Below are 19,300 nucleotides of genomic sequence, written 5' to 3' on the forward strand. Positions count from 1 at the left end.
GATCATTTTTCACACTTATAACTGTTGCAGCATCCCCACAGTAATGTGATTTACATTCAGATGCTGGATAACTGGTTCATATTTATGATGGTTTCAGTGTCCCAGGATCATGTGATTACCTTTTGTGACCTTCTGACAAACAAAGTAAATGGGTTACTATCAATGGTGTTACTAATTTAACAATTGCAGTGATTCACTTCACAAATGTGAAAAGTCATAAGATAACTCATTTCACAAATTTCTCACTTAGCAACATAAATTTTGGGTTCAATTGTGTTCGTAAATGGAGGACTGCTTGTACAGAAGATCTGAAGATCATTTGGATTTTCAATAATGCTTATCACATGACTACATTAAAGGCTTTGGGATTTCTCATAAGCTATGTTGTATCTGCATAGATCTAAATTATCTAGGGCATGGTTTTCCCTGTGACATTCTAAGGAAGAAAAAAGTTCCACTTTGAAGAAGTAGGGTAGAGACATTACCCCTTAAAGTCTGAAGTTGGAGAAGACTTCTGAAAATGTCTTGGACAACTAAGAAAATAAATTAATGGATACTAGAACAAATCCATCCACAGTTTCATTCTACGTGAAAATAATTTGAATCGTACTTTATTCAAATACTGAGAAAGATAGAAAGTAAGAGAAAAACAAAACAATCAGCAAGTAAGGTGGATTGATTTAATTACAGTAATGATGGATGCCATTGGAAGACCTGAAAGAAAGATGACATTGTTTTCTTGTTTACTTTAATGTGTGAAATGCTTCCAGTATGTAACTTGACAAATTTAATCCGGTTTTTCATTTTCTTATTTGTGATGAGGATTTCATCATGTATTTCTTGGTTGTATTATAATTTATTCTGAAATTGTCCTATTTTCTCCAGGCACCTGGTAGGCAAAAAGCACATTTTATAAATAGGTAAACAAATGTGCATGTTTCAGGATTTAGAACAACATATAAATCTTACACCCTTGCTGTCTGGTTTTGTTCCATCATTTAAATCAACTACTAAATCATTTTACCAAGACATGTCAAAGATTGTTGTTTGTGAAGAGGATTTGACATAATATCAGTTACAGAATACTGAAATATAAGAATTACAACACACACACCCAAAACCAAATACATACAATTAAAGAACTCACAGTAATTAAAATTATCTCCTTGGCACTGAGTGTCAGAAACATATCTCTTTTCTTGCTGTTAAACTGAACAAAGTTTTTCTGTAATCAAATACAATTTTCTCATTCTGAAATCTATGGTTAATCTTCTAAACCTTTTCTGAAGAAGGAAGAATTTTAATTCTACATTATTTATATAGAACAGAATATAAACATGGCGTGCTTTTATCTGTAATCTTGTCTGATCTGTAAACATGTAAATGGTTATTTACTACCCTGCTTACTACCCAATTTAATCCATAGGAAACATGTTTCTAGTTAGGTATTCTGTGGCCTTAGTTGGTAAGGTAAACTAAGATTAACAAGAAAGATCAACACATGTGCATATTGCAATAAGTATTCTTCTGAGGGATTATAGTATCCATATAGCAATTCTGAAGAATGGTGAAAGAATGAAAGTCTCAAAGAAGATGTTTGTAGAATTGATATAAAAATGTTACAGTTAATTTTTTTTAAAAAAACTTCTTTTATGCATTCATACATCCAGTTCATGGAAAAAATATACGTGGTTACTAGGAGTTGGAAACAGCTTGATAGCACATGATCAATCAGTCATCAGTCAGTCAGTCAATCAATATTAGCCAGTATGGATATGAGCAAAAGATGTCCCATTGAATTTTATAATTATTTTCTTTATTTTATGCATGGAGTAGAATACTTAAGTTTGAAGTTATTATTTTATAATATCAAAAGATGAATGTGAAAGAATAGTTATGAATGACTGAATATATTACCAGCATGCAATGTATACATTCAGAAGATATGTGAAGGTGAAAATTTCCCCATTCCATTGTTTTCTTCATTAAGAATGCCATTTCAGAATGTAAATTAGTGATATATTGGGATGTTCTGTATATGACAACTTGCTCATATGTTGATAATTGTATGTTACAAAGGAGGCATAGATTATGTTCCTTCTATATAATAGAGCAGTTTCATTCAGTTATATCTTTGATAGTGGAGCATTCAGGCAAACTAGATACTTCAGGAGGACTGCCCCATGGTTTTTCTGCATTTGAATTCTGAGATTGACAATTAAAGGACTGGATTTCTCACCCCCTTTTCTAAAAAAAAGTTTATTGTAATGTGGATATACTAATCTGTACATTATGACCAGTTCACTTTTTCTTTTCATCCTAGGTAAAGGTAAAGATTCCCCTCGCACATATGTGCTAGTTGTTTCCAGCTCTAGGGGGCGGGGCTCATCTCTGTTACAAAGACAAAGAGCCAAGCGCTGTCCGAAGACATCTCCGTGGTCATGTGGCCAGCATGACTAAATGTTGAAGGTGCCCAGAATGCTGTTCCCTTCCCACCAAAGTGTTCCCTATTTTTCAGATCGGCAAGCTCAGTGTCTTAGCCACTGGGCCACAATATCGCCTTTTTCATCCCAGATGACTATATCTGTTGATTGATAAGAACATAAACAGGCAACCATTTTGACTGCAAGGGAGTAAGAACAGAGTCATAAATAACTTTTTAGGTGGCAAGTGGTGGAAGAGATGAAGAAATGGGAAATATATTTTTCTATTATTTTTTAAAATTCTGTAAGAACCTGTATTGTAGATGGGGGAGACTGGAAAGCCAGTGCAAAGGTTTGAAAGTGGATCAGCAGGCTTTGGGACAGATATCAAAATTCTGAGTAATGGGAGAAAGGAGGAAGACCAGAGAAGCTTGAGACAATCAGAGATGAACTAAGTTTTAGATGAGCAAGTTTAAAAGAAAGAGAGAAAGTGATACAACTTGGCAATAAACTGAACATGAAAGAGAAGAGAAGAGAATGGAATGCATTAGAGATACAGAAAAGTTGCATGCCTGATAAACAAGGTCAATGATGGGGTTTTCAACTGATATGGAAAGGGATTAAGGGGAGAGAAGGCTTAGGAACGAAGATAAATCACTCAGTGTCATTTTGGCAGTGAGACATCTAAGGAGATAGGAAGGGACAGGAAAATTGGAAAGATAGGAAGATAAGACAGGATGGAAAGGCATGGCCAAATGACACTATCTTTCTATTACTTTGATAACATCAGCTGTAAGGGAAAAGCGTTTTTATCAAGGCATAAAAAGTGCACCTAAGAAAACAAACTGAGTAAGAGTTTATCTATAACAACATTAGAGTGTATGGTCTGATGAATAGGAGGAAAATTTCCCCATGTGGATTTATTCAAGCAAATTCAAGACGATTTTCTTAGTGGCAATGTCACTTCTATAGAACTGTTCTCTCCAACAGTTTAGGTCACCTTCCTCTTTCTCCCAGGTAGCTAATTGGTGTGTGTGTGTGTGTGTGTGCACACTTTTGGTTATTACCAGTATTTTTATCTTGTCATATATTTAGCATCTTAATTGTATGTCACTTTGAAAAAATTGAGTTACACATTTCTTAAACAACAAAACTGCTAGGAATAGCAGAGAAAGGAGTTAAAGAACTTAAGATAGAGGTTGTTTGTCTCATTGCATTGTTTCATAAAGTAATAATTGAGTGATCATTTATTTAGAAACCATTGCCCAGCTAAGCTTGAAGACTTATAGAACTATAGAATAATGTAGCAGGCAATAGTGTTGTCAGCAAAGAATATAAACTTCTGTTTTTGTTAAAGAGAAAGTGAGATTTTGTGTCAATTGGGATAAGCATCTGTAGCAAAAAAAAAAAAAAAAAGAAGTCCATGGTTCAGAGGTGGTATTCAGCAGGTTCTGACCAGTTCCAGTAGTGGAAATTTTGAGTAGTTCAGAGAACTGGTAAATACCATCTCTGACTGGAGATTTTACAGTATCCTTCTCCTGCCATGCCCACCAAGCCACACCCACAGAACTGGTAGTAAAATTTTTTGAATCCCACCATGCCGTGGTTCTTCTGAGATGTGAATTTAGCTGTGACAATATAGCAAGGTAGTTTATATGTGCCTTCAAGGAAAATAACATGCTTTGTCACTCTATAAAATACAGGAAGGCCTTTTTGTACCCAAAGAAAAGTGCTGTGGAGATCAACATTATATATGTTATTTTAATTATCTTTCAATTTCCAGATGTCTGGAAATTAAATTAAATGGGTAGTTTTCTTACTTATTTGAGAAACTTCTTCTTAGCAAAATCTGCAACTGTCCATTACATTTATTATGCAGTAATATACAATGAAGAATCAATGCAGAGTCACTCTTTGCTTTAAATGTTTAGCTCTTCCATTTTCTGTTTTTTTCTTACTACCATTTCTGTGCCTTACTAGAAGATTCATTATATCACTTAACAAATCTCATATTCATACTTCTTGTTCTCCTCCTCTTAAGAAAATAATATATTATTAAGTTTTTTATAGAAAATTTTCATATCTCAAAATTCTAGACTGGATGTGCTAGTTTTTCCCTATGACATCTGATGTTTTATAAAACTGCAACTGTCAATGACAGAATTATATAACAGAGTTCTTTGTTAAATTAAACTAAATTTTGTGATTAAAATGTATCTCTAATTATCTATTTAACATTATAGTACTTCATTTAATATGATAATTTATAAAAATTAGAGATGATAGAAACAATGTGAAGTTTCACCATACAGGTATTATTTTTATACTGAATGCTAAATGAAAGAAATATGCTCTTACATATGAGAGCACAGGGCATATGAGAATATTTATTTTACAATACAATTATCATAATTAAAAACCTTGGCTAATGAGAAAAATTGCAGAATTAGACTTTACAGATTTCAGCCCTTTGAAGTAGACTTGACTGTGAACGGACAATGCAACGATCACATTATTGTTATATAGCATAATAAGAGAATCCCGAAAAAGAATCAAGCTGTAGCTATTTTGAGATTCTTCCTCATCTTATCTCTTATCAGGGATAAGCTGATATTTATGTAACCATTTTTGCATTGTTTCTTCAAAGTTATCTGCATAATTGTCTACAGTGGGAGATGATCAGAAAATCACAGAGCTGTAAGGTAGACTGGGAATAACAATATCTGGATGAAAATAATGCAAACTTCTTCCTTATTGTTTTGGGTGTCCAGCTTGATATTAGAAACTTCTTTTTCTTTTTCATATCTCATATCTCACAACTTTATGATAATAGAATAGAATAGGATAGGATAGGATAGGATAGGATAGGATAGGATAGGACAGGACAGGACAGGACAGGACAGGACAGGATAGGATAGGATAGGATAGGATAGGATAGGATAGGATAGGACAGGACAGGACAGGACAGGACAGGATAGAACAGAATAGAATTATTTATTGGCCAAATATGATTGGACACACAAGGAATTTGTCTCTGGTGCGTAAGCTCTCAGTATATGTTAAATTGATGAATGTAACAACTGATTTATTATGAAGTTATTTAATACAATCAGAAAATTCTTCCAGTAGTGACAATTGCATATCTTGAAGAATGTGTCCATGTGGGAAGGTCAGAGAAGCAGAAAAATCTCTGCAAATTTGCAAAGACAGTCTTCCTTACCTATATTACAGAGAAAAGGTCTGACAACAAAGTTTTCTAGAGAAAAGCTTGATTCAAATAAAAATACACATTATGTTGAGAGATTTTTTTTTAATATAAATTATAGCTTTAGAATATAGATGTGTTAATTAATTGCATTGAAAAATGTTGAGTTAGGGTTGATTGGAAAGTTCTAAAGAGCCATCTGTCTGAAGGTATGAATGCTGCCCTATTGTAATTTCCAGGCTACAAAAGAAAAACAATAATTATTGTGACTTACATCTCGTCTTTCTTTCCTCATAATTTCCTATTGTGCATTCATATGTACATTTAATGGTGTACATAAAATTTATCAATGCCAAAAAGACAGATTCTGTTTTGCTCAGAGTTGTCATAGATATTTATTAATGCCATCTGGGAAGTATACAAAGTGCAGGTGCAAAAATGCTTATATTTCACCTTAATCAGATCTGAATCCATGGTTACTGTATATTTTAAAGACTGGATTAATGCTTTATTATTATTGAAATAAATTTAAATACTAGGAGGTTCCTTTTTTTTACATAAAAGGAAAATATACTGCTGGGCCTAATATGTGTGAACGTCATGAACTACAGATGCACTGTTGGGGACATACTGTTACAGGAATTTGGAAAACACAGGAATCCAAATCAAAAGCAAAATGGGTGGCACTGTAAAGAAAGCTTTTATCTGAACTGTATGTGCTTTGGAAAGAGGAGTGCCTGGAAACTGTAGGATTTGGGATAAGTTTTGTTTTAGAATGGACTTCATCACATTTTGTATTATTTCTTATCCTGAACACAGATGTTATCACAACCCCATAAAGAGAAAGCTAGCAAGGGAGAGAGAACACTGTCCATCCTATCTAAGTACTCCATATAGTGGCCTTTCTATTGATATTATCAAAGCAAGCCAGCAGGAGAGCTGAATCTGAGTCCTAAAAGCCAGCAGGGTTTATTGTGGAGTGAAAATGAAATAGACTGAACTCTTTTGAACAAATGGAAATGCCTTGCCTGCCCATAATAAGTAACTGAGTTCTCACATCTCAAATTCTAACATATTAAGAGACCCTCCACAAAGCAAGCTGGTTCTCTACTGAAGAGAACCTCCTTCCACTCACAGAGAAGGGTGAGAGCAATGAAGGAGCTATTGCACTTTTTCCTATTGCTATCATACTTCTATAACTTTCAAAAGAGGAGCTTTTCTGAATCCGGCTAGTTTCATTGAGCATGTCATAAGCTGAGTACTTTCCCCCAGTATCTCCAGAGCTTCTTTAAGAACAGGGATATACACCCTTTTGATTCAGCACATGTCCTAATGGGTATATCAGAACTCACATGACAGCAGGACAAGAAGGAAAGTCAATTCATTCAAATATTTTTCTTTCCTTTTAATAAGTTGATCCCTACTCATTGATCATTTCCCACCTTTTCCATATGCTGAGAACAGGACTGCTGAATGAAAAAAGCTTTAGGAGACACATGTGTCCCTCAGCTACAGGTCATGTATTCATCTTAATAAGCTCATTAGTCATTTCTATCCTTGCAGAAATAGTTTACCAATGAATATGTCTTCTGCCTGTTTCTTCTGAACTAGATCCCATTCAAACCATAGAGCAGTGTTTCTCAACCTTGACGGCTTTACGGTGTATAGATTTCAACTCCTAGAATTCTGGGTTTTTAAATCCTTACATCTTAAAACTGTCAAGTTTGAGAAACACTGTCATAAAGGCTTATTCCCCGGAAAATAGGATTTTGAAAAGGAACTGGGATTGTTCTGCTGTTTGAACAATACTGTTATCAATTAACAAGGACCCAACCAACCATAGGAAATGCATTGATGATGTTACCTAGTTTGGGTAATGAAATATCTCCAAGAAAATGACCAAGCTCACAGAGCACCAAGGGCCACTCATTTCAACCCTGATCTACAAATATTTTTCTTTTATTTGAAATGTTTTGCTTTTCATCTCTTGATGAAAGCCATAATTAATAACTGATGAGCATTTTGACCTTATGTTTGTGTCTACTTTGCCTCACAGGTAAGTTTCAATCCACAATAATGTAACAGCTGCTAAAGAAGATGGTGATAATTTAAAAAGGCAGAAAAATAAGAAGTAACCTTTTCATGGCTTATCATATCATCACTCTAAAGTATTAAGGAGCTCCTAATATCAGCTCAGGTATGCCCATCTCAAACTCATCTGAATGAAAAACCCTCCTTGTTCTGTGGAGCACAGCCAGTAGAATGATAAGTGAGACAGATTTAACATACCCCTTTCTGCAAGAGTTCCTTTCCTGTGTCTCGGTAGCAATATTAGAGGTAATCTGAGAGTCAAATATGCAGGCAGCCTCAAGGCACATCATATATTTCTTCATTCCGGAGCTGTTCCATAATTAAAAATGAAAACTAATTGCTCTTACTATTCCTTCCTTTTCTATAACACCAGTAAATTAGTTTCTGCTCAGCAATGAAAAATCAAAAAAGCTTTTGAAATGAAAATGTACTGTTTGATAACTTTTATTTTTTAATTAGCATGCTGAGAAATCAGCCCTTCCGTATTGATCTGTGTTTTTGCAGGATGTTTGAGTTTGTAACAAATAGGGTGATATATAGGACTATTACTTTACTTAGTACCCTAAATTGTTGTTAGTGTAATTGAAGTTCAACTCTTTACCTGTACTGTCCTCTATAGTCAAACAAGAATGACCTGTGTAGGGAGATTACTTTGAAGAGAAATTCAAGGAGAAGTTAAGCAACACATTTAAAAATAATTTCAGTTGTGCATTTTTTGCTTTGTTTTCAGAATTCCTAATTCTTCTGAAGTGATTGTTGTCATGAAACATTGTTCTTTTAAAAAAAAGTCCAATTAGTAAGAGACTGGGAAAAAGAAAAATGCTTTTTTTTAAACATTTGGGGTTGGGGATAAGACTGAAAAATCCTTGCCAAGCAAGCAAAGCCTTTGTAAAAGCTCAAGGAACCCCAAATCAATGTAAAAGCCCCCCAAGTCAATTATTTTAATTAAAAGCTTCTCTAAATCTTATTCCTGTGGCTAGAAAATTGATAAAGTCATCTCCATTAGGAACAACGTTTTAAAATGTAATGACATGAAATACAGGTGAAAGGGACATCAAGAAATAGAAAAAATATCCAGATGTTTTCATATGTTTTCTTTGGATAAACTCGGTTGCATAAGTCAAAATTGTTTATATGCACTGTAGTAACCTTGATGATATACACTTTTTTCATATAAAATGAAAAGTGAAGTAATTATTCCAGAAAATCCTAAACAGTGGATTTGTTTTATTTTATTTCAAAATCTGTTTACCCTAAACTTTTTGTCAAGTAGGCCTATAAATGTAAACATAGAAGTAAAACTAGTTCAAATTGTCAAACCAAACACAGAAAAAAATAAATATATTTCCAATAATTCAATGTTTCTCTTACTGAGGAAAAATTAATTAGTTTAGGGCTTTAAGACCAATCCCTGTACCTTAAATTATACTCAGTAATTAATGGGCAACTATTGTAGATATTTCAGTACAGAGATCATATAATCTTTCGATTTTGCACAAGTTAGAGTGTCGTCAACATGCTGATGTTCCCTATCTCCAAAACTCTGAATGGTTGTACTGAAACACATCATCCATGCAGAATATCTTGCATTAGTACCAGTGATTGAAAATATATTACTGGTCAATACATTAAAAAAACAAGGTTTTTGCGTGACAACAATTGGCTTATTTTGTTCAAATTGACTGCAAATCAGGATTGATTTATTGCAGGAAAACTATTTCCTGTTAGTATATTTATCAATGTAAGTGATAAATGTAAATTGCAAGTATAGACAGAAAAAGTATATATCATAGTGAAGGGAGAAAAAAAACACCTTATTGTCTAAATAGAAACTCTTCTTTCTTTTAGCAGAATTATCTGTGACCTAAAATGTGATTTTTATATTGGAAGGGCATTTTCGGATGGATTGCTTTCTTTCAAGTTTTGTGACTCACTCTCCATATAACTGAAAAATACTAGTGATGAGCAATCTGAAGTAGTAATTTTAAAAATAACACCAATAATTTTAATGCAGCAGATATTTTGCACACAAGATGTCCTGATAGGTTTGGAAAAGTTGCTAGTGAGCTTTTACTTATTGAACTGTTACTAGTTGCTAGTGAAAAAATTTCAGTACTTTGATGTCCACCAGGTATATGGATGGTATAATGAAGTGTATGCTTAATCATAAGCAAGAGTAACAATGGTAAGAAAAATCATGAGGTTACATTAAATTATTGATGTTCATGGATGTAGTCTAGCCTCCTTGCCTTAAGAAATAATTCAATAATGAAAAGCAGATGATAATCTCTGCAGGATAGAATTAATATACCTGCCTCTTTTATCCTAGGATTCAGCAATTCCAAGGGCCAGATCAGCCAATGGAAAATGAGCTACAAATAATGTTTGTCAGTGAACAAGACTGTGCAAGTGATTCTAATTATATTTATGGCAAGAAGCAGTGCCCACCTAAGTGCAAACAAAGGTCACAACACCAATGTCACTGGGGGTGTTTTCATGAGGATTGGGTAGAAAGGATGCCTTTGAACATGCTGGAGACATTAAAGAGAAGATGTCTCACACATGCAATTATTCAGAATCTCTTCAATTGTGAACACATGCTTGCATATGGAGAAGATTATGACTCTGCCTAACACCTGGTAAGCATGCTCCCTTGACTGCCCCCCTTCGGTATTTGCTCCCCTTCTCATGAAACTCTGAGATTCTGCAGGTTCTGATGCCAGCTGCTAAACATTCAAGGGATGGATTGGCTTAATGATGAAGCCCAGGAAGACATGAAGGAAAAAAAGAAGGGGCAGGGAATGGACAGAGGATGTACTATTTTAAATCTTCTCTATCACACAGCTCTTCCTGGGCTATTATAAAATTACATATACCACATGCATGAAAAACTATTGACAGGATGCTTGCATCTTCTTCTTTCAAAACCTGGTAGAGAAACAGCATCTCATAAGCATCAGCATTTCTTTAGACCTAAGAACCTCTATCACTGCTGTTGAGCAGCCCACTTTTTGAGAGTTAGCCTGTTAAAATACAAAATACAAAAATGAGAGGGGGATGAAGTCAGCAGTAAGTGCAGAAGATTTGGAGATTTTTGGAAGAATAAGTGAAAGAACCATTTTGAAATGGCAATTCAGTCCTGAGGAAAGAAGGGATGTGAGAAAGAGAATCAAGACACTTAGATTTTCTTTGTTATTTGAAAGAAACTCTACAAGGCTTTCCAGATTTTGTTATAGCAATAAATTGAAGTTCATAGTCCTTGTCAGTACTAGTCAGTAGTCCTTGCATTTTCTGCTTCATATCATGATCTACAGGAAAGAGCTGACTGTAAATGAATGTGAAGCTTGATTTGTTCCTCTTTTCTTTTTCCTTTAACTCTTTTCTGAAAAGTTTAATTCTTTCCTCCAAACAGCAAGGAAGGAGCAGGCAAAGAGAACTCTGAGAGGATCGGGTTCAAAAGAAGGCTAACAACCAAACTAAATAGGGACAAGAGTTCCATATGTTTTGTGGCACATGTAAGTAGCCTAGCCATTGTCTACTAAGAAGAAGAGTTCCATGAATCATTCTGAGGGAAGTCAGTTTCTCCATGATTACAACATGCATGTGCGTTCCATATGTAGACAGAGAGATAAATAAATAGAAAGATTTCTAAAGTTTGAAACTTAAGAAATATAAAAGAATCTTATGCAACTTGGGGTCTTAGATGCATGTAGAATTATGAAAATGCTTTCACTGGGTCAAATGGATAAGGGGAGGGGAATCCTTGTTTTACAAGATTTGAAGCTTTTTCTTTAAATGCTTTTTTTAATATAATTGGAGATACAGTATTATGAATTCCCTTGATCATATTTGAAACCAGATTTTTATATTTATATTTATTTGTTATTTGTTCAATGTATATGCTACCCATCTTGCCTGGAGGGAACTCGAGATCTCAGCTGCCATGTTTCAGCTCCCAGATATTCAACTTCATCTTTCCACAATGTGTCAGCCACCTGATGTGTGATGAGTAGTTTCCTTAATTTACAACCAGCCAGACATTCTGCTATATATCTTTTTACATTCTGACCACCTTTTGAAAGTTTGCTTGATTTTGTTTTGACTGATTGCTCTTAGCTACCTTGAACTTCGTTAAGGAAAAGAAGGAGATCAGTGATGGAGATACAAGTGATGATCTACATGTATGTCTTCTCATGAATCTGACAGAGAGTAATGGGTCATCTTACTGAATTTCTCCTAAGGCAGGACTAGAACTCCTGGTCTACCATTTTCAAGCCTGGGGCCTTAACCACTGCACAAAACTAGCTCCCTACACTTGTCTACTCAGAAGTAAATTCTACAGATTTCAGTAACTTGATTTTTACATAAGTAAATCAAAGCTTTCAGGCTGAATTGGAGCAATGTATGTTACTATTTGATGAAGAAGTTTTATTCTTGAATTGTATTCAGTTATAAAATAAATTTCATGTTTTATCATTCTCTTTTTCCTTTATGAATGTTAGTCCCTTGGTATGTCCTGAGGAAAGCCTACCTTACTTTTCAGGTGTGAGAAAAGATAAAACAAAAAGAAGGGAAAAAATGGTAAAGTGGTATTATTAGTGAACTTTACCTCTCCTGTTGTATATTTTAGACATTACTGTAAAATGCGTTCACAATATTGCTGTCAAAGGTTTGGCAGGTACTTCCATATTTAGAGATATTAAGATATTGCCTGACCTTTTCACCACATTTCACTTGTATAAATATTCTGCCAAATTCATTAGTGTATACATTTCAAGTTGATCAGCTAATACATACAAAGTGACACACACAGAAATATTTTTCAATTTTTATATTGTGCATACAGGAAATAAAAGATATTAAATCTCTCCTGAGTGAAGAAGAAATGCTTTGGGACCAAATGCCATTTGTCAGTTAATAGTAGTTTATGGAAAAGGGAAATTAGAACAAATGACTACTTCAGAAATTCTCTAACAACCATCACAATGTTCCCTAAAGGTTTTGTTTAATTCTGCATCTAGCTCTGCACTTCACAGCTGTAATTTTTTAAAAATTCCCATCATAATTAATATATTTAATTTCACTGCAAAAACTATTGTCAGTAACACAATGTATGTTATTTATTTGTTTATCTTATTTTAGTTATTTAAGGATTTATGTCACTTCACTCCTGCATATAAATACTATAAATGGGATTTAAAAGTCTAAGAATCATATGAACTATTTTTTATGGATCTTTTTTTATTTATAGAATATATTGTGCTCTAACTGCCATATAACTACCAGAAGGACATATTTTGGCAACCACAAATTATTACTGTTCTGCCATTCTTACTGTAACAGAATGAAAAAAGTATTATATACATGATGAAAAATATATAATGTATTAAAATAAAAAGGGTTGTCTTAACCCACCCACCGCTATTTTGGATTAGATTTCCTGAATTTCCACTCAGAAGATGAGTGTGGTCCTTAGTTTTCAAGAGTTCTTCCATTTGTACTATAACAAGTATATTAACATTGCTTTAAAAGATAATGGCATCTTTCTTAATGGAAAAGTGGTCTGTATCCAAAATTACAGATAGAAGATGCATATTCCTTTCACAGAACAAAAGATTTAAATCCATCCATGACAAACTACTCCTAAAACTAAAATCTTATGGTATCTCTGGACACCTGCATAACTGGATAGAAGCATTCCTGTCAAACAGACAACAAATGGTCAAAATTGGGAGTGTCCTATCAAATTCTGTACCTGTCAATAGTGGTGTCCCCCAAGGCAGTGTTTGAGGACCAACTCTCTTCATACTCTACATAAATTACCTCTGTGATCATATTAAGAGCAACTGTGTTGTCTTCGCTGATGATGTAAAGCTATTCAATACCACTGACAATACTGCTACCCTTCAAAAAGATCTCGACTATGTATCAAAATGGTCAAACAAATGGCAACTTCAAATCTCAAGAAATAAATGTTCTGTCTTACATATTGGCAAAAAAATCAGAAAATAAAATACAAGCTGAATAGTCAAGACCTTGTTGATGATCCAAACTCTGTAAAGGACCTTGGAATACTCATCTCAAATGATCTAAGTGCTAGAACCCACTGTAACTGCACAGCCAAAAAAGCATTAAGAGTTGTTAACCTAATCCTATGTAGCTTTTTCTCTGGTAATATCACACTACTAATTAGAGCAGGGGTCCCCAACCACCGGGCCGCGGACCGGTATCGGTCCGTGGAACATTTCCTACCGGGCCGCCGGTTTGCTGGGCACCGCCATTTTGTTTGATGAGAAAGTGCTTCCGGGTGAGCTTTTCCAGTTGGAAAGTGGTGTTTGGGTCCTGAAGGAATCCTCACACCTTAGTTTCATCGAAGGGAGGGGGCTTCGAACAAAACTAAGGCACGAGGATTCTTTCAGCACCCAAGGCAAGGTGAGCTGAGCGACTGTCCCGAAGCCATCCCAAAGCGAAGCCCATCAACAAAGGCACAAAGGAGGAGTTGAAGGTGGCGGGGAGAAGCGGGGGACAGCTGGCTGGCTGGTCGCTCGGCTCGCCTTGCCTTGTCATGCGTGCTGATGCCGGTATCAGGCCGCAGATCATTTTGTGATGCCGGTACCGGGCCATGGCACAAAAAAGGTTGGGGACCACTGAATTAGAGCATACAAAACATTTGCTAGACCAATACTTGAATAAAGCTCATCAGTCTGGAACCCGCATTATCTATCTGATATTATTTTTTTTAAAGAAACTTTATTGATTTTACCATTAAAACCAACACATCTACAAACTATATACACAAAGGAACAAACAGGCCTTGACAGAGGCCAGGAAAGAAAGAAGGGCAAAAGAATGGGAGAAGAGAAGGGAGGATAGAGGGGTAGGGGTAGGACAGGGAAAACAGTTAAAATAAAACCATGTCTTTTGTGACCCTATCTGATATTAATACAGTTGAGAAAGTCCAGAAATATTTCACAAGAAGAATTCTCCACTCCTCTCCTAGTTGCAGAAAACCTTATGCCACCAGACTTGAAATTCTAGACCTAGAAAACCTAGAACTATGCTGCCTTCAGTCCGATCTAAGTATACTATATAAATCATACATTGCAATGTCCTACCTATCAATGAATACTTCAGCTTCAACCATAACAATACAAGAGCACACAATAGATACAAACTCAAGGTAAACCACACTAAACTTGATTGCAGGACAAACGACTTCAGCAACAGAATGATCAATGTCTGGAACACTCTACCTGACTCTGTGGTTTCTTCCTCAAACCCCAAAAACTTTAACCTTAGACTGTCTACTATTGACCTCACCCCTTTCCTAAGAGGTCTGTAGGGGGCGTGCGTAAGCGCACCAATGTGCCTACCATCCCTGTCCTATTGTTTCATTTATTTTTTGTTTTATTTTTCTTATATGTATCCATTTCATGTATTCATAACTTTGTTTATACTTATGCCTGTTATCTTATAATCACTTGACAAAATAAATAAAATAAAATCCAAATATTTTCAAACCTTGAAAAATTGTTCTTCTGCAACTCTTAATGGACAAGATAGTTTGCAGCTCTGTGAACAGTCCAGTTCAAGAAGAAAATAGCTAAACCTTGGAAAAAGGCAATGATCAACAGCTTCATAGAAATATGAAACTTTACATCCAAGTTTCTCTGAGCATTATAATACTCTCTGGTTTCTTCAAAGGTCTTTAGAGAGGAACATATCTTACAGAGACTTCGAAAGGGGTAGATCCATGAATTATTTCAAAAGGTATTCTGCTGAATCTGGATACCAATACTATTTGACTCCAACAACATCTAAAAGCAGTCCTTGACTTATGGCCACAATTGAGCCCAAAATTTCTCTTGCTAAGCAAGACATTTGTTATGTGAGTTTTGCTGCATTTTATTATCCTTCTTGCCACAGTTATTAAGTGAATCACTGCAGTTGTTAAGTTAGTAAGTGAATCTGGCTTCCCCATTGATTTTGCTTCTCAGAAGGTCACAAAAAGTGCTCGCTTGACCCCAGGGCACTGCAATCATCATAAATATGACTCAGTTGCCAAGCATTTGAATTTTGATCACATGACTATGGGGAGGCCACAATGGTCATAAGTGGTCACAAGTGTGAAAAACAGTCATAAGCTACTTTTTTCAGAAAGCCATTGTAACTGTTGTAAGTTTAGGGTTACCTGTACATATCTGAACAAAAATCAGCACCCACATGTCACAAACATTTACATTAACAAAGCCTAGAATGAAGGAGAGACAAACATAGAGGTCATGTCATACCTTGGAGTCAGTGGTGGGGTTCTACCAGTTTCCCTACACTGATCACTGATCAGTCATCACGCACGTCGTGCTCACACGCAGCTTTCCAAACATCAGCTGAGGTTCTGCCATGCCAATCAGCTGAGAGGATAAAGAACAGAAAGCTCAGGGCCAGATGGGAGGGCCAATGCTGCACTTTCCTCTTCTTTCTCCTCTCAGCTGATTGTCAGAGCTTCTTTTTTTTTATTTCACCACTGCTTGGAGTCATTGGCAATGTGGGAAGAATGAAAAGAAGCAAAGGAAATAGCTACTTAACAAAACTGGGGTTCCCAGAAAGAAAAAGTGTGACAGAATGAGTTGTAGAAACCTAAGAAGTGAGATAAATTGAGTCACCTCTGCCTGGTTGAGCTTGGTGCCTCATAGGCATCCTGCCATCAAAAGCTAGAAGTGGGAAGAAGGGGAGGAAGGATGAAAGGGGGAAGGATAAAGGGAAATAAAGCTTTTTGTGTATGTGACAGGAAATTGGAAGGCAGAATGATAGGTGATAAGGAACAGAGCAGCCGGATCCTGTTTGTACTAGCACTCCAAGGCCAGGCACCATGAAAAATATGCGCTTAACCTCCAAATATCTCTGAGTTCTCAAAACATCTTGGTGAGCTCCTTTTGTCTGGAAATGGACTGATCATAGGGGGAGGGATGAGCTGTAGGCAAACCTACACCTTATTTTTGTATCTAGTAAGTGTAGGAGATTTTGGAGTTGACTTGACTTTACTGTAACCAACATCCTTAGTAAAAGAATCCTTTGCTTTAACCAACTGGAGTCGTGGGCTTCTCTTTCCTAAGGGATCGGATTGGGACATGTCTGACAGGTTGTCTTTCTGAACTGCTGCTGTTGCTTTAAGGTAGATGGTACACCTTATGTGCCTCAAAGCTCTATATCAGAGCAAGTTGTAAATCTATGAAAAATAGCAGAATGTAAAAAACAAAGATTCTACTACAGTAAAGTAGACTTTTTATCCATCTGTACACCCTCAGGTATTTACTGCTTGTATCCACAGCATTTTAAGGACACTATGACTTTTTTCATTCTGTTCCTTTCTATCACAACTAGCTATTAGAGTATGCACACTTGCCCACATATGGCTATGAATTGTTATTTATTTTGCAATTAAGAGGCAGGCAGATTTGTTTGATTCAAAGAGGATAATTACTGGTACACATCTGTCTTTCCACAAAAATTACTCAGCTTAAAAGAACAGCTTTTTATACATGCAAAAGAACAATGTATTTTGTGCAAGACAGATACATACAGGGTTTGTTTCATTCTACTAACAAAATAAAATCTGTTTGGGCCCTGTTGATGCACTTTGTTATCATACTTTCATTGGTAAACAAACTAGCTTACACTGTTGGAAATGCTGTGGTAGGTAGACCACCCATGCAAGCATACTTGAGATATGTTTGAAAAGCCCTCTAGTAAAGCTAGGAATATTACTGAACTTCCTGCAAGTTGGTTCCTTATTTTACAATTCCAAATACTTTGAGTCTTTGTTTACCACATATGCTTAAGATGCATTTTCCTTATGGATTTCGTTGAAGGTTACAGAATAACAAAGAGCTGTTTAGTATATTTGTAATTATGCTTTAGGCATTTCTACTCAGACCTCTGTCGAACTATAACATAGAATACTACTTCATTTCTTTTTTACTGAAATGAGCGTTCATTATAAGATGAGAGTCAGAATTACATATATTGTTTACTGTATTTGAGTACTCTGAACACTGAACTCTTGATTTCAACTATTAATGAGGTCGTAGGTGGAAGCACCTGAAGTTTTGTTCTGCTTTCTTTTATTTTCTATAAATCCTTTGGCTCTGTTATTCAACTAATCTTTGGCTTCTGCTAAGCTGTGATGCTTCTCTCCAAAGGTGGTAGTATACAAATGGAGACAAGTCAAAAGAAATAAAAACTCTTGTGAACCACATGACTTTGCAATGTTACTAAATAACAGGGTGGTATAGCGCTTTTGAATGTTCCGTTAGAAGACAATATTTGTAACTTAGGGTTGCACTGATGATGTTACCTGGTTTGGTAATGAAATGTCTGCAACAAAACTACCAAGCTCAGCGAGCACCAAGGATTCTGCTTCCCAATGTATTGGGAAGAGGTATTTCAAAATGGACAGGAGTTGGAATATCAGAGGTGGTATTCAGCAGGTTCTGACCAGTTCTGGAGAACCGGTAGCAGAAATTTTGAGTAGTTCGGAGAACTGGTAGCAGAAATTTTGAGTAATTTGGAATACCACCTCTGACTGACCCTGCCCCCATCTAGTCTCTTCCTCCTGAGTCCCAGCTGACCGGCTGGGTCTTCTTTTGTTGCCCTGCACAAGAGAATGGAGCTGGAAAGCAGGTTAGTGGGGTGGGAATAGAATGGGGATTTTACAGTATCCTTTCCCTGCCATGCCCACAGAACTGGTAGTAAAAAAATTTGAATCCCACCACTGGGGAATTTCCCTGAATTTTTTCTTGGCTTATGCAGCAGAAAGATAATATTATACCATAAAACTACATCTTTTAACTTGCTTAAACATTTCTTCAGCTTTAACATTTCTATCTCATTACTTTTAGTGGTTTTTGACAATACTTTGTGAGGTGTCTGAAACTATTGGTAATAGGGGTTTCTTTTTAAACATCTCCCAATCCCTCTTAGGCTTTTCAGGTGACTCTTTCTTCTTAATTATGAAGAAAGCAATGAGAGGATGACACATCTTGTCTTCCCTGTAGGCATTTAGCAATTATAAGAAGCCAAATAAGTTGAAGGCTACTAGAGAGATGTTTTGCAGAACAATCACACATATCTTTTGTCATCTCATAACTAAATACTTATCATACTTCATCCTTAAGAATTTCACTGACCTTTTCTTCTCCTTTGTAAAAAATATAGAAATAATTTTTTTTCTAAGAAACTGAAGTGGAATCATGGACAAAAACCAAACAAAATAGAAAAGTTCACCAGGACTAATCACACATTTCTAAAAAGCAGGAATTTTAGGAGATTACTTTCATGTTTCAGTGTGTACTTACTTCCTTTGTATATATTTAGCATTGTAGAGAAAATGCTTTGGAGATTACATCTATCATGCATTAAAGCTGAATAATTAAGTCTGAATTCTTGGGAACATATTAGCTGATGTCATCATTTTGAAGAACTACATGAGATACTTGGAAAAAATAAATAGAAGTAAAGGAAAGGGTGAAAAGCTGTCAGTGTTGCACCTATATAGTAAATGTACAGACATATAATTATATGC

General features: G+C 35.6%; 1 long non-coding RNA gene across 2 annotated transcripts in view; it reads right to left on the reverse strand.

Annotated features, from left to right (window-relative positions):
• Positions 1-640: 640 nt before the first annotated feature.
• LOC148125797 (uncharacterized) overlaps positions 641-19,300 on the reverse strand; it is a 35,088-nt gene continuing 16,428 nt past the window's right edge. Inside the window, exons 5-6 of one of the 2 annotated variants that reach the window (XR_015743474.1) lie at positions 15,241-15,328; positions 641-889 (exon numbers count right to left, since the gene is read on the reverse strand). This is a non-coding gene — a long non-coding RNA (uncharacterized LOC148125797). The remainder of the gene's footprint in view (positions 890-15,240; positions 15,329-19,300) is intronic. The other variant, XR_015743475.1, reaches the window with a different exon arrangement.

This window comes from Pseudonaja textilis, chromosome 4, assembly GCF_049901715.1.
Source record: "Pseudonaja textilis isolate UNSWEBS1 chromosome 4, rPseTex1.2, whole genome shotgun sequence".
Classification (NCBI taxonomy): domain Eukaryota; kingdom Metazoa; phylum Chordata; class Lepidosauria; order Squamata; family Elapidae; genus Pseudonaja; species Pseudonaja textilis.